Here is an 11,423-nt window from a genome sequence, read left to right on the forward strand (position 1 = left end):
ATATTAATACTATTAACTTGAGATGTTCACACAATAAGAAAATCTGAATTGATACATTTTTCTGATGTAAAATAAGTCTAGAAAGGTAATTATTGTAGATTAAATTCACCAGCTTTTCTTCACAGGTCACCAGATTTAGGAGGGGGTAAGTCGGACAGAGCTAAATTTTGAGTTATAATCAGGGACGTCCGTGAAAATCAATGACATTTGAGAGGTACACACATTCCCCATAAGACTGTTTTGCAAGAGAAGAGACAGAGAGATCATGCTTAACAAGTCGCCAATAATACAACTGGTTGTTTATAAAGCAACGTTGTTTTTACCTGCTCTTAATAAGTATTCATTGTTTCAGTACATAATGTTGAGTAATATTATTTGCATATTGTTACATGAACCTAAGTAACGTCCTTTGATATGTCAATATTTTAGATGTCGATGTCCTCAGCAATGCCTTAGGCATATCAAAATCATTCAGGAATTTGGTCTGAAAGAAACTTTACTGAATAATTCTGAAATTACTGCCCCCAATCCCACCTTCATTCCCATTGTCTAGAGAGGGCAGTCTCTTAGCCGCAGCATCTACTTGCACAGGTTTCTTGCTAAGTTTAAGGGGTAGGAAGTGTTAAAGGGGCGGATGGTAAGGTACCCTGTGATTCTTGCAGCAGCTGCCCCTTGGCCAATGATGTGCAGCAGTCAGAAAGCGGCTCTCAGCTGGTAGACATTTAAATGGAAGCCAGACCGGCGCTGGCTGCAGCCGCAGTCTGAAGTGCCCCCACTCATCTTTCCCAGCAGGCAGCTCTAGTGCCCTTTACCTCTGAGTGGACTGACGACGCCAAGACTCTCTGTCTCTGCCCATACTTAATCTGGTCGTGAGGATACAGCAGATGTCTCGGGTCTCCTGCTTAAAGGCTATGGGATCCTTTTAATTAGTGCCGAGTTAGTGAGTGAGCCAGGAGCTGCGCTTTTCTAGACTTTTCTTCTACAGTCCAATTGCTGAACATTTTAAAAGAAGAACAGGTACGTTTATATCTGGACTCCATTACCCAAATATATTATGTGAGTGTGTGTGTGTGTGTCAGGGAGGAGGTTTACATTACTTAGCCAATAAGTCCGTATCTTCCAGGACTTCACTGTTTTATTAATTGAGTTTTAGCACATGCTGCTTCTGATTATCAGTCAGACATTATATCTGCCTGTAACACCACACCTGGTCTAAGTTTATTATGAGAAGGATAGAATGGATTTTGGAACCACTTACAGTGTGACTGCACCTCATCTTACAGGCAGCTGCCGCAAATTGGAATTGGCGCCTGTCGCCCAGGAGAATTTATAGACACTTAAAAGTAAGGGATCAGAGCTGTGCAGGGCTGCTGCGTAGGTTAGGAGTGAGTCAGATCCTTGAAGTCACGCTATTATTTTTCTAGAAATAACGGACCATCGGAGTCAGAGTGCAACAGTAGTAAGCTCCAGTCAATGCCCAGCCTAGTTCTGAGACTGTTTTGCTTTTGCTGTTATTTTTCATTTTAACTTGTTGCTGAGTTTCATTTTTATTCTTATATTTGTTAAATAATCCGCAGGCTGTACTTATCTGTGTGTGTGTGTTGTGAGAGGGAGATTGTGGATGAGTAGAAATGTAGCTCATGTTTTACAAAAAAAACTTTAGGGGTCACGTAACATGCCCTCGTGCCTAGTCTTGAGATTCTGTATGCAGGTATCTGAGAAATGTAAGACGGCTGCCCTACAGGCTATAGTCGCTGTAAGAAGTATTCTATCATGCTGCATGTTGTTTCTACGGATCAGTGTTTGCAGCTCACTTGCCCATGTTTCTTTACTGAGATATAAAATTACATTTCAGCAGGACGAGAGTAAAAGTAGAAACACTAATATTAGTACTCATGGTTGAGTTGTGAACAAATACATTTTATGCAAAGTCATAATTTCTCTGTATTTTTATATGTATTATGTATATAATATGTGGTAGTTTTAGTCATCTACATTAACTCTTGGGGTTGTAAATATAATACAATATATGGCCCATGCTGTGAACCCGGGATGGTTGCTAAGACTGGGAGATACTTATCAGCTATATCCTATTGTGCAGCAGCAATGCCGGCTGCTTGTTTCTCATAAATAATTGTGTTTCTCTCACTGAATACCACATATGAGAAGTACATAAGTTTTAAGAACTGAATGTTGCATCTCTGATTTTTTTCTGTAGATTGCAGTTCACTGAAGAAATCCTTACTCTTCTACTCATCTGAGTACTTTTCTGTTTGAATGCATTTTTTCTATAGGTACCCCATTTCTGGACCACTTGTTTGATCTCATTTAAAATTATGTCTCTCTCTCTTGTTCAGGTAGCTGGCGGATAGGAATCACAACGCAGGGGTGGGGGTAGGGGGCTCTTTCTCTTGAGCCATTAAATCAGGTCATAGTGTATGTTACAGTGCACCAGACATCAAATAAAAACTCAGCAAGTGTAAAATGAGGAGACTGGAGCACTTTTTTCTTGCACCTATGCACATAAAAAAGGATAACAGAAGTGTGTTAAACTGTTTAAAATAGGTTAAAACCGGAGACAACAATCTGCAGCAGTATGAGTTGTCTCTAATGTAGTTTTCTGTGTCAGATCTTGTGTCTAAGCTCACTCTTATTTCAGTTTGCACAAATAAGTAAAGAAGACAAGTAGAATAATTTATTAAAACCATACGACAGAATTGAATTAATAAGCACTCTTGATTCATTTAAAAACGCTTCGCACCAGTTAAAGCAAACCACACTGCGTTGTTAAATTTCCAGATTGTACAGAAGTTACAGGATAACAATGTCTGTCTGCGTTGGGAGAGAGAGATAGCAGGTTTGCACCCACCTGTCCTCATAACTAAAAGCCAAATTTAGAGCCAGATGCTGAAAAAAGTATTCATTAAACTTTCCCGTGTTTGATAAAGTCAGACAAAGTTTTTTCGATAATTCTAGAAACATACTTTAAAAAAGTGAAGTCACGTTCTTTCTTAAAAGTGGGCGTGGATCCCAAATACGAGAATAGTTGAAATCTAAAGAAAGGGTTGAATAACTTTTAAGAGTAACCTTTGCAGGTCATTTGGCATTTTATACCTCTCAGTGTCATAGTGCAAGAAACAAATACAAAACCAAAAATGTAAAAATAAGCCCCAAACTCGGGAATGGATTTTAAATATTGGTCTTAAATACTTACAAAGCTGTTAGAACAGGTTTGAGTCAGCATGCATTTTCTGAAGATATGAAGTTTGAACTCAAAATATCTCTCGTTATTTAGTGAAGCTACAATCTTCAGTGATTGCCAGAAAACATCGTATAAAATATGAGGCAAAAACACTGTCAATTTGCGAAATAAGGGACAGTTGTGCACTGTGCAATCTTGGCAGAAATTAGATGAAATCATGTGCAGTAGGGATTGGCAATCTTTTCATGCGACAAAACTTAATAAAATCAGTAGGGAGCTACAGAAAGTCGAAGTGAGTTTGCAGAGGGCAAGAGCCTGGAGAGAGCTAGGCACCCCCTGTAGTAGACCAACATACTGGATTGTTTTTCCACACTTCCTAACATGCAGTGTGCCCATCACTAAATCTCTTAACCAGCCTATTCAACCAGTCCGGCAGCTGTACGGGGGTATTAAAATATTGAACGAGAGCATATGCAGAAACCAATAATGTTCTATTATGACGGTATAGCTTGGACTAAAGCTAATTTGTTACTTCAGATTTCATAATTCCATTCCATATATGTGTTACCTTTTATGCAAGCAAGCACAAGACACTGACTATCTGGGCACTGTGGTCGTGGGTTACTTTAATAAACAGTTTTAATAACGGATAGTTCTCAAGGTTGCTGGGAAGGAAACACTTTCCAGTAAAAGGCACTTAAAGAATTAAAACCTACTATCTTGCGCATATTGCGCTTATAACAGTACTTGAAGGGCTTGGGGACAAAGAACAATAACTTCAGCCGTCGTATAACTTAAAAAGGCAAACCATGCAGTTGTATTGATAAAAATCTAATTAAATCTCCTTCTTTAAAGCCAGTCATGGCCATTAAGAAGTATTTTCATAGGTTGCCATATTAATTACTGTTGGGATGGTATTATACCCAGAGACTCTGCAAGCGTCAAATGTCCGGTGTATAAAAACAGTCAGCATTGGGGTCATAGCTCTCAACTGTCCAGACTTTTAGAGTGTCCAGATTTTCGCCTCATATTTTTGGTTTTTTCCTCATAAAGCCATTTTTTCTGATGAATCATTGAACACTGAAATCAATAATGACAGACACAGTTTTAGGCTTCATATGCATCAGAACATACACGCCAATGCAAGACCAGTTATTCTAGCAACTTTCTAAGTTTGTGAGAGTAATATTTACAATTTGTCTCTATTATGGGGCCTTTGTCCACCCATTATTTTTGCTTTTGTCCAGATTTATTGCGATAAGAGGTTGAGAGGTATGCTTGGGTTAACACTGTAATCATAACAGAGCTCAAACTCTCCATAGCACGTATTTAGAAATAAGTATATTACAGATATATTTACTGAGCTCCCCTTATCAACATCTTTTGATAGGTATTAATGCTTCACCACACTTAATAAAAACACATTGGGACACACAGGTCTGTAATATGAATTTCAATACAGGAAAAAAACGCCTTGGGGTGGGCACACTAGTTAAAGTGCTGACCGTGTCCTGTTTATTTCCAAACTGCTTGTATGTATATATCGCTCTATATATCTACACACACGTTACATCTATCTATCCATCTATCTATCTATCTATCTATCTATCTATCTATCTATCTATCTATCTATTCTCTGTCTCTCTCTGCCTGTGATAGACTGGCAGCTTATCCCGTATTTTTTTCTTTGCCTTGAATGGTGCACCAACCGATCGCCTGCATTGGCTCTAGCCACCACTGAGTGGAGGGTAAGTGGATGAGTGAGATCAGGGTGTTGCCTTTGTAGTGCTGCTACAGCTGGTATAGGATATTACGTTTTAAGTGCACATCCCTGTATTTGGCTGACTGCATTCGTGTACCAATGATTTCTTATGCATTCAAGGGTTTGATTGTAACTGGTATGAACGTATCGAGACTGGTCCATTACAATTAATCAACGCCTATGCTGGTCAAGCCAAAGGCAGTGCAAATAGTAAGTAAAGTGAAATATAGGGATACGGAAGTTTTCCCCTTTCCCCGAGGTTGCATAATCTAAATTCTGGGAGTTAGTATATTTAAAATGTTGGGGTGTCGGGAAGCTTGTGCCCACAAGCTAACTAACTAAAGAAATGCATACATACGTAATAGATAATGTAATGCTGCTTTTTTTGTATAAAAGTCAACAATGTGCGTTTCTGTTTTTGGAGCTGTACCCCTTTAGCTAAGGAATTTCTGGTAAAACGTGGCATAGTTTCTCTGAGTTTGTGCTCCCTCGGAGGCAGCATATTTATAGACCAGGAGTGTTGGATAGAACTCACAGGTGAGGTGGTGGTTTTGGGAAGCTTGCCCACCAGTAAAACACGTTGGCAGTGCTTTATTGTACCTGCGCCTATCCTGTGTAATAAAATGTGCCTTCCCTAATTCTGAGAGTTCAAATCAGCTTGTTGTATCTCCAGTTAAATAATTTTTATAGATACCCCTCTCTCTCTGTATTTATATCTGTGCATGCTTATGTATTTCCAAAGAATTGTTAGAAATTTTGTCTCACTCTTTAGTATACAGGTATATATTCACCTGCATCTAGCATGTATATATATATATATATATATATATATATATATATATATATATATATATATATATATATACACACACACACACACACACACACACACACACACACACACACCTATATTAACTTGCTAAACAACTAGGTGAGTAATGCATGCAGTTACTGTCACATTACTGTCCTCCTTACAGCAATTCCTATATTAAAAATACAAGCAAATATAATACTCCTTCACTATTAATATCAGCCTGCATCACCACACTCGGACTTAACTGTGAAGTTCTGAGTGACAAAAACTGCAGGATAAAGCTCCCCGGATATTTACATATAGTTCAGATATACATAACACCCTATTTTGAATCCTTAAATAGCAGCATATTGTGAGGTCAATACAGTTAAAGATTTTGTAGATTAAGTAACTAAAACATATTTTCACATTAATAGAAATTTTAATTTATTCATAGGAGACAATCAAATCTCTGCCACACCTATAACATTTCATGAATAAGCAGCTGAAGCTGCCAACGTGTGTGTGTGTGTGCGCGCGCGTGTGTGGAAAAATAAGTGTATAATTATGGGACCTGAAGTTAGCATCCTGCTATCACAAATTTTTCAAACTACTACTACTACTATTAATAATAATAATAATAATAATAATAATAATACTAATAATAATATTGTGTAGCAGACCCTGACCTTTCTTCAGTAAAGTGCACCCTCAGCAAACACATAAAAATGGTTATTGCTGTTGCAGTATTCAATAACTCCACATACATGGATTTCTTGAAACCAAATGAAATGAAATTGGGCTGGCATTGCTTCTATTTTTGTAACATACGCTGTAAAAATCACGTGAAAAGGTATTAGCTGCCCTACCACCCCGAGGAGAGACATGTTATTAAACATAACCTATTTACTGTGTGTACAATCAGTAGAATGCAAGAAAAAATAAAAGTACATGACATTCTCATAGAGAAAACAGTTGTTTTACTAAGACATATTGTATAATAGGTGCCGGCACTAACTCGTTAGAATAAGTAAAAGGAAAATAGAAATGAAATGTTTTGTGTCTGTGCTCATAAATAAACTACAACACTATGAGTGGAAGACATTTACAATATGTAGCAAGACGTTGTCCCGTTCGATTCTCAGCTAGAGCGTCTTCTGTGGAGACATGCTGAATGGGCGTACTTTCGTTGAAGGTTGTGCGTTAGGGCCGGCAACTCAGCACGTAAAAATCAACTGCCAATCATTAGCGGACCGGAGTTCCGCTGTGGCGACCCCTAAGCGGGAAAAGCCGAAAGACACAAGTATTAAAAGGCAAAATCATAAAATTATTAACTTATTAGCAGGTGAACTGTTTAGTGCATTCACTGCTACAGCTTGTGAACAATGGAATAATGCTGAAATTTAAAAAAAGTACAACCCAATGTATTATGCGCATAAGGTATATGCAAATATTGGTTGTCACTCAAAATGATGCTTTCACAAAATGGACAGATCCATATTGTTAATACAGATTATGGACTTCTGATTGTGATTTCGTTAACCCCTGGATAACACAATGCATTTGTTGTTTGTCTTATCTGAATGTTAGTCATTCATGCTGAATTATGATTTACTTGGAACAGCTTCTCCATGTAGGTATGTACACATAACCTCTTACATGTGTGTAGTAAGTGTGGTCCAGCATAGTTTGTTATACGACACTCTTATTTGTCATTATTTGTCATGCCAGTGATAAGATTCCTATAGTCCTGCCTTTGAATCCCTCTATGTGGTGGGTTTAACCAGTGAAGAAAAAAATCTTTTGCATCTGCAAAAGAAAATGGGTCTTGTAGTATGTTTGCTGTGCATGAGAAGGATTAAACGTTGGAGTCTCTCTGCTATATGGATGACACACAGATGTACCTGTTTTGCCCATCCTAGTTACACAAAAACAATTTTTTGTCTTTTATCAACAATTTCCATCATTTGGTTTTGTTTTTACCTCAACAATAGGGAAGCAACTATGAATGGATGAAATCACAAGAGTATTTTTTGCCAGTAGGAAGTCTGCTTGGCCTAGTAACTGGCGAGTATCCTTCATTGGTGGTTACCACAGCTTAAGGTTTTAGTACACATCTTGATAGCCATCTTTGTTGTCATTGATCAAAGCTAGTTCAATTGTTTCTGGAATATTGCCAGGGTATATTATTTTATGATGTCTGATGAGCTTTATGTAGTTATTTATGTATCTGGAACAGAAGACTTTATTAGTTTAAAACTGTTTACCTGGTGAATTTGGCAAGGTTTCCAGTAACTAATGCAAATTGATGTGGGCATCAAATTAAGAACTATAAATGGTGGTTCTGTCTTCCACTGTGCAGCAGCCGTCTGTGAAGTTGCATGCTTACTAATATACAACATGACAGGAGAGTAGCACACAGAATGGAGAAATCAGTAAATAAACATCAAGATAGAGAGAGAGGAGTTTCACAGGGAAGCCAGCTATCATTAGGGAGGATGAAGCACAAGTACTAGATAGACTGTCTCACAGAGTAATCAAAGATCTAGGTACTTTACTGGCATCTCTCACACATCACTTACAAATGTCGAAGTACCAGAGGACTGGAAGACAGCAATTGTTGTAGCCTTGTGCAACATCAGAGCAGAAAAAAAATTAAAGGAACTACAGGCCTCTTTGCTTAACAGTGTGAGGGAAAGTCATGGAGGGAGTACTGAGTGGAAAGCTAGTAGCATTTTTCTAGGACAACAACCAATGGCTCATGGCCAGAAGGAGCTGTCAGTCAAACCTGATCCAGTTTTATGACTGGGTTACAGGTGAACTCCAGAGGAGAAAAGTGGTAGATGTAGTCTGCCTGGACTTCAGCAATGCTTTGACTTGACTCATACATGAAGTTGATGGGGGAAATGCTGGTGGTTGGGGTAGAAACAAGGATCTGGATATCTACATGGATGAAAGGTAGGATGAGAAGGCTGTGACAGAGGGACAATATCAGGAATTTGGAAAGTGACTTGTAAAGTACTGCAGAGGTTTGTCCTGGATTCAGTAATCTTCATTGTGTTTATCTCAGACACATCTGCAGGAGCAGACTGTAGTATCAACTTCTATTAATAATGGAAATATAGGATTGGTAATAGAGGGTGGGAGAAGAATCCAGTGAAGGATTTGGTAAGGCTGAACAAGTGGGTAGAAAGGTGTTAGTTGTGGTTCAGTACAAACAAATACAAATTATTGTATGTAAACCATGTAATCCTACTGTGAAGTGCCGGCTGGAAGGAGATGAATCAATGGCAACAAAGCAGGAAAAGACTTTGGGGTGTTAATCACACCTGGAATGGACCACTTGGAACAGAATGAGAGGGAAATAGTATTAGCAGAAATAATGCTGATGTATATCTTAAGGGATATAATAGTCCAGAAGCTTCTTAACTGTCCCTAGTTTTGCAGAAGTTCCTAATTTTGCTTCATATGCTTGGTCTCTTCCTAGTAACATTTGTGTTTTTCTGGAAAATGTTTGAGGGCTGCAGCCACTAAATAATGGCAGATATTTATGTTTCAGACTTCATATATTTTGGAAAATACATGTTCATTCGAAAACTATTTTGGTGACTTTCTAATTATATAATAGCAATATTTAAAAATTGTCCCTGATTTTGGTATTTTACCCCCCCCCCAACTATTTTTGGTTCTGTCCATGATTCTTGCACAAAGCGGTCAAGAGCTATGAACCACAACAACGCCTTGAGCACTGTGTGCTGTTATGGAGGCCATATAAGGAACAATACAAGATGCTTGAAGGAATTCACTGGAAGGCCACCAGAAACATCCCTGGAATGGAGGGGAAGGAAGTAGACCAGAGGCTAGAGGAGCTGCATTTTTCTCACTTGAAACAGTTCATGGAAATGTAATTGTGTCATTCTGAGCAAATACAGGGGGGAAAGGAATAGGGCTTGTAGTAGCTTATAGTGACTAACTACTCCATGAATCTCTAAGTACCTTTTCGCAGACTGAGTGGTGGAGAGGGAATTCACAGAGACATTCCAAAGTTCATGGGACAGGTGGAAAAAAGGTAAGGAGAAGGTGGGGATGGCGTAAAGGTAGAATTTTAAATGCACTTAAAGGGCAGATTAGATAGGCTGACTCCTCATGTCATCCAATAAATGTAATGTAATGACTTGCATGTTTTAGCATCTGGTTATCAGAGGCAGCTTCCTGATGTTTTGTTCAATGATCTTCTGAATACAGCTAACTTTACATTATGCTCTCCCTGTTTAAAGACATCAAAAGGAAGAATATTCAGTACCACTGACACTTTTTACTCAGACATTATTCTTCTGTGTTTCTTGTTTGTTTTGTCTGTCTGGTGATAGACTTTTAAGAATGCTTAAGAGATATTTTTGTTTGAAACGACCTTTGGTTTTATTTGACGCTGTTGCTGTAGTTACATAAATGTTGCCCCTTGCTTGTTTACTTTATTCAGTGTTTGTATTTAATCTGTTTATTTCATTATACATTCTGCTGTGCCTGGCATTCCTTTATAATGTGTTGTGCAGGTATAATTTGCACGGCATCAATTTTTGCATGCATATGATTTGCCATTGTTTGTTCTCTTACATACTCTGTCCCTCTCAGTCTTTGTCTGTCTGTCTCTCACTCTCTCTGTCATCTTTTTTTCCACTCCTTTTTTCTGTGCCACTTCCTCTTTCTGTCCTGCTGCACTATCTAATATGAATGAAATTTACTGTGACAAATGATAATTAAGGCAAGCAAGCTTACTGCACGCTATACATGTATCAGGTGCAACGTGTCTGGATTATTGGTATTCATAAATGGCTGATGTTTATGAAGAAGATCTTCATCATTACCTCTTATGCTATTAGAAAGTTGGCTTCTTTTTAGAAATTTAATTAAAATGTACTGTTAGACTGTGGAAGAATAAACTTGGTAAGGCACTTGACATAGCAGCAATTTAAAGGCTTTCCAACAAATAAGATAGACTTGGTGTGGGTCAACAGACAGAAGAATTGATGAAACATTATCCGGACAAGAGTTTCTCAAATGGTGAGGTCAGATTCTGTGGAGATGGGGAGAAGGCTGTAGCTTTTTCAATGAAAGGACAGGTTAGTTTGAAAATATTGCAGCCTTAAAACATTGATTATTTAGTGTTACTTTAATGCACGGTCAAGGTAATTGCAGAATGATAACAGTAAATGAAAATTTGTATTTGTTTACAAATAGTAAAATAGTAATGCACTTAGCCAGTTCTTGGTGATTTCAAGCATAATAAGGCATGTTTCTTGATAAGGTATGTGCTTCGTAGGGGTTGCTCATTCCTCTTTTGCATGGTGTATTCTGAACTCAAGTGCATTGTTTTTCTACTTAGGACAGGCATAAGGACTTTTCAATGTTTTGAACAAGGTTCACTGTGGCAGAGTTTGACAACCTATGGCCTAAGACTGAACTGGTTACTGAGGGTTACAGTAGCTGGAATCCACTGTTAAGGGTGAGTACAAGTAACTGTGCTACCACAGTGGTCATGCTAAGAAGTACCTTTCCAATGTATTTATAAGTGACCATGCAGAATGGTTTGCGGGAAGATGCTTGTACTTTTACTGATAACCTGAATTTAATTAACAGGACTAATACATACGGATGTGTAGAAGGGC

The 11,423-nt window shown here is 38.2% G+C and overlaps 1 protein-coding gene across 1 annotated transcript in view; it reads left to right on the plus strand.

Annotated features, from left to right (window-relative positions):
- Positions 1-736: 736 nt before the first annotated feature.
- The window catches only part of GREM1 (gremlin 1, DAN family BMP antagonist), a 108,615-nt gene continuing 97,928 nt past the window's right edge, over positions 737-11,423 (plus strand). The window contains exon 1 of the mRNA XM_044074154.1: positions 737-1,017. The gene's annotated coding sequence lies outside the window, so the exon portion shown is untranslated. The remainder of the gene's footprint in view (positions 1,018-11,423) is intronic.

This window comes from Protopterus annectens, chromosome 6.part0 (genome assembly GCF_019279795.1).
Source record: "Protopterus annectens isolate FY-2018-M chromosome 6.part0, PAN1.0, whole genome shotgun sequence".
Classification (NCBI taxonomy): Eukaryota; Metazoa; Chordata; order Ceratodontiformes; family Protopteridae; genus Protopterus; species Protopterus annectens.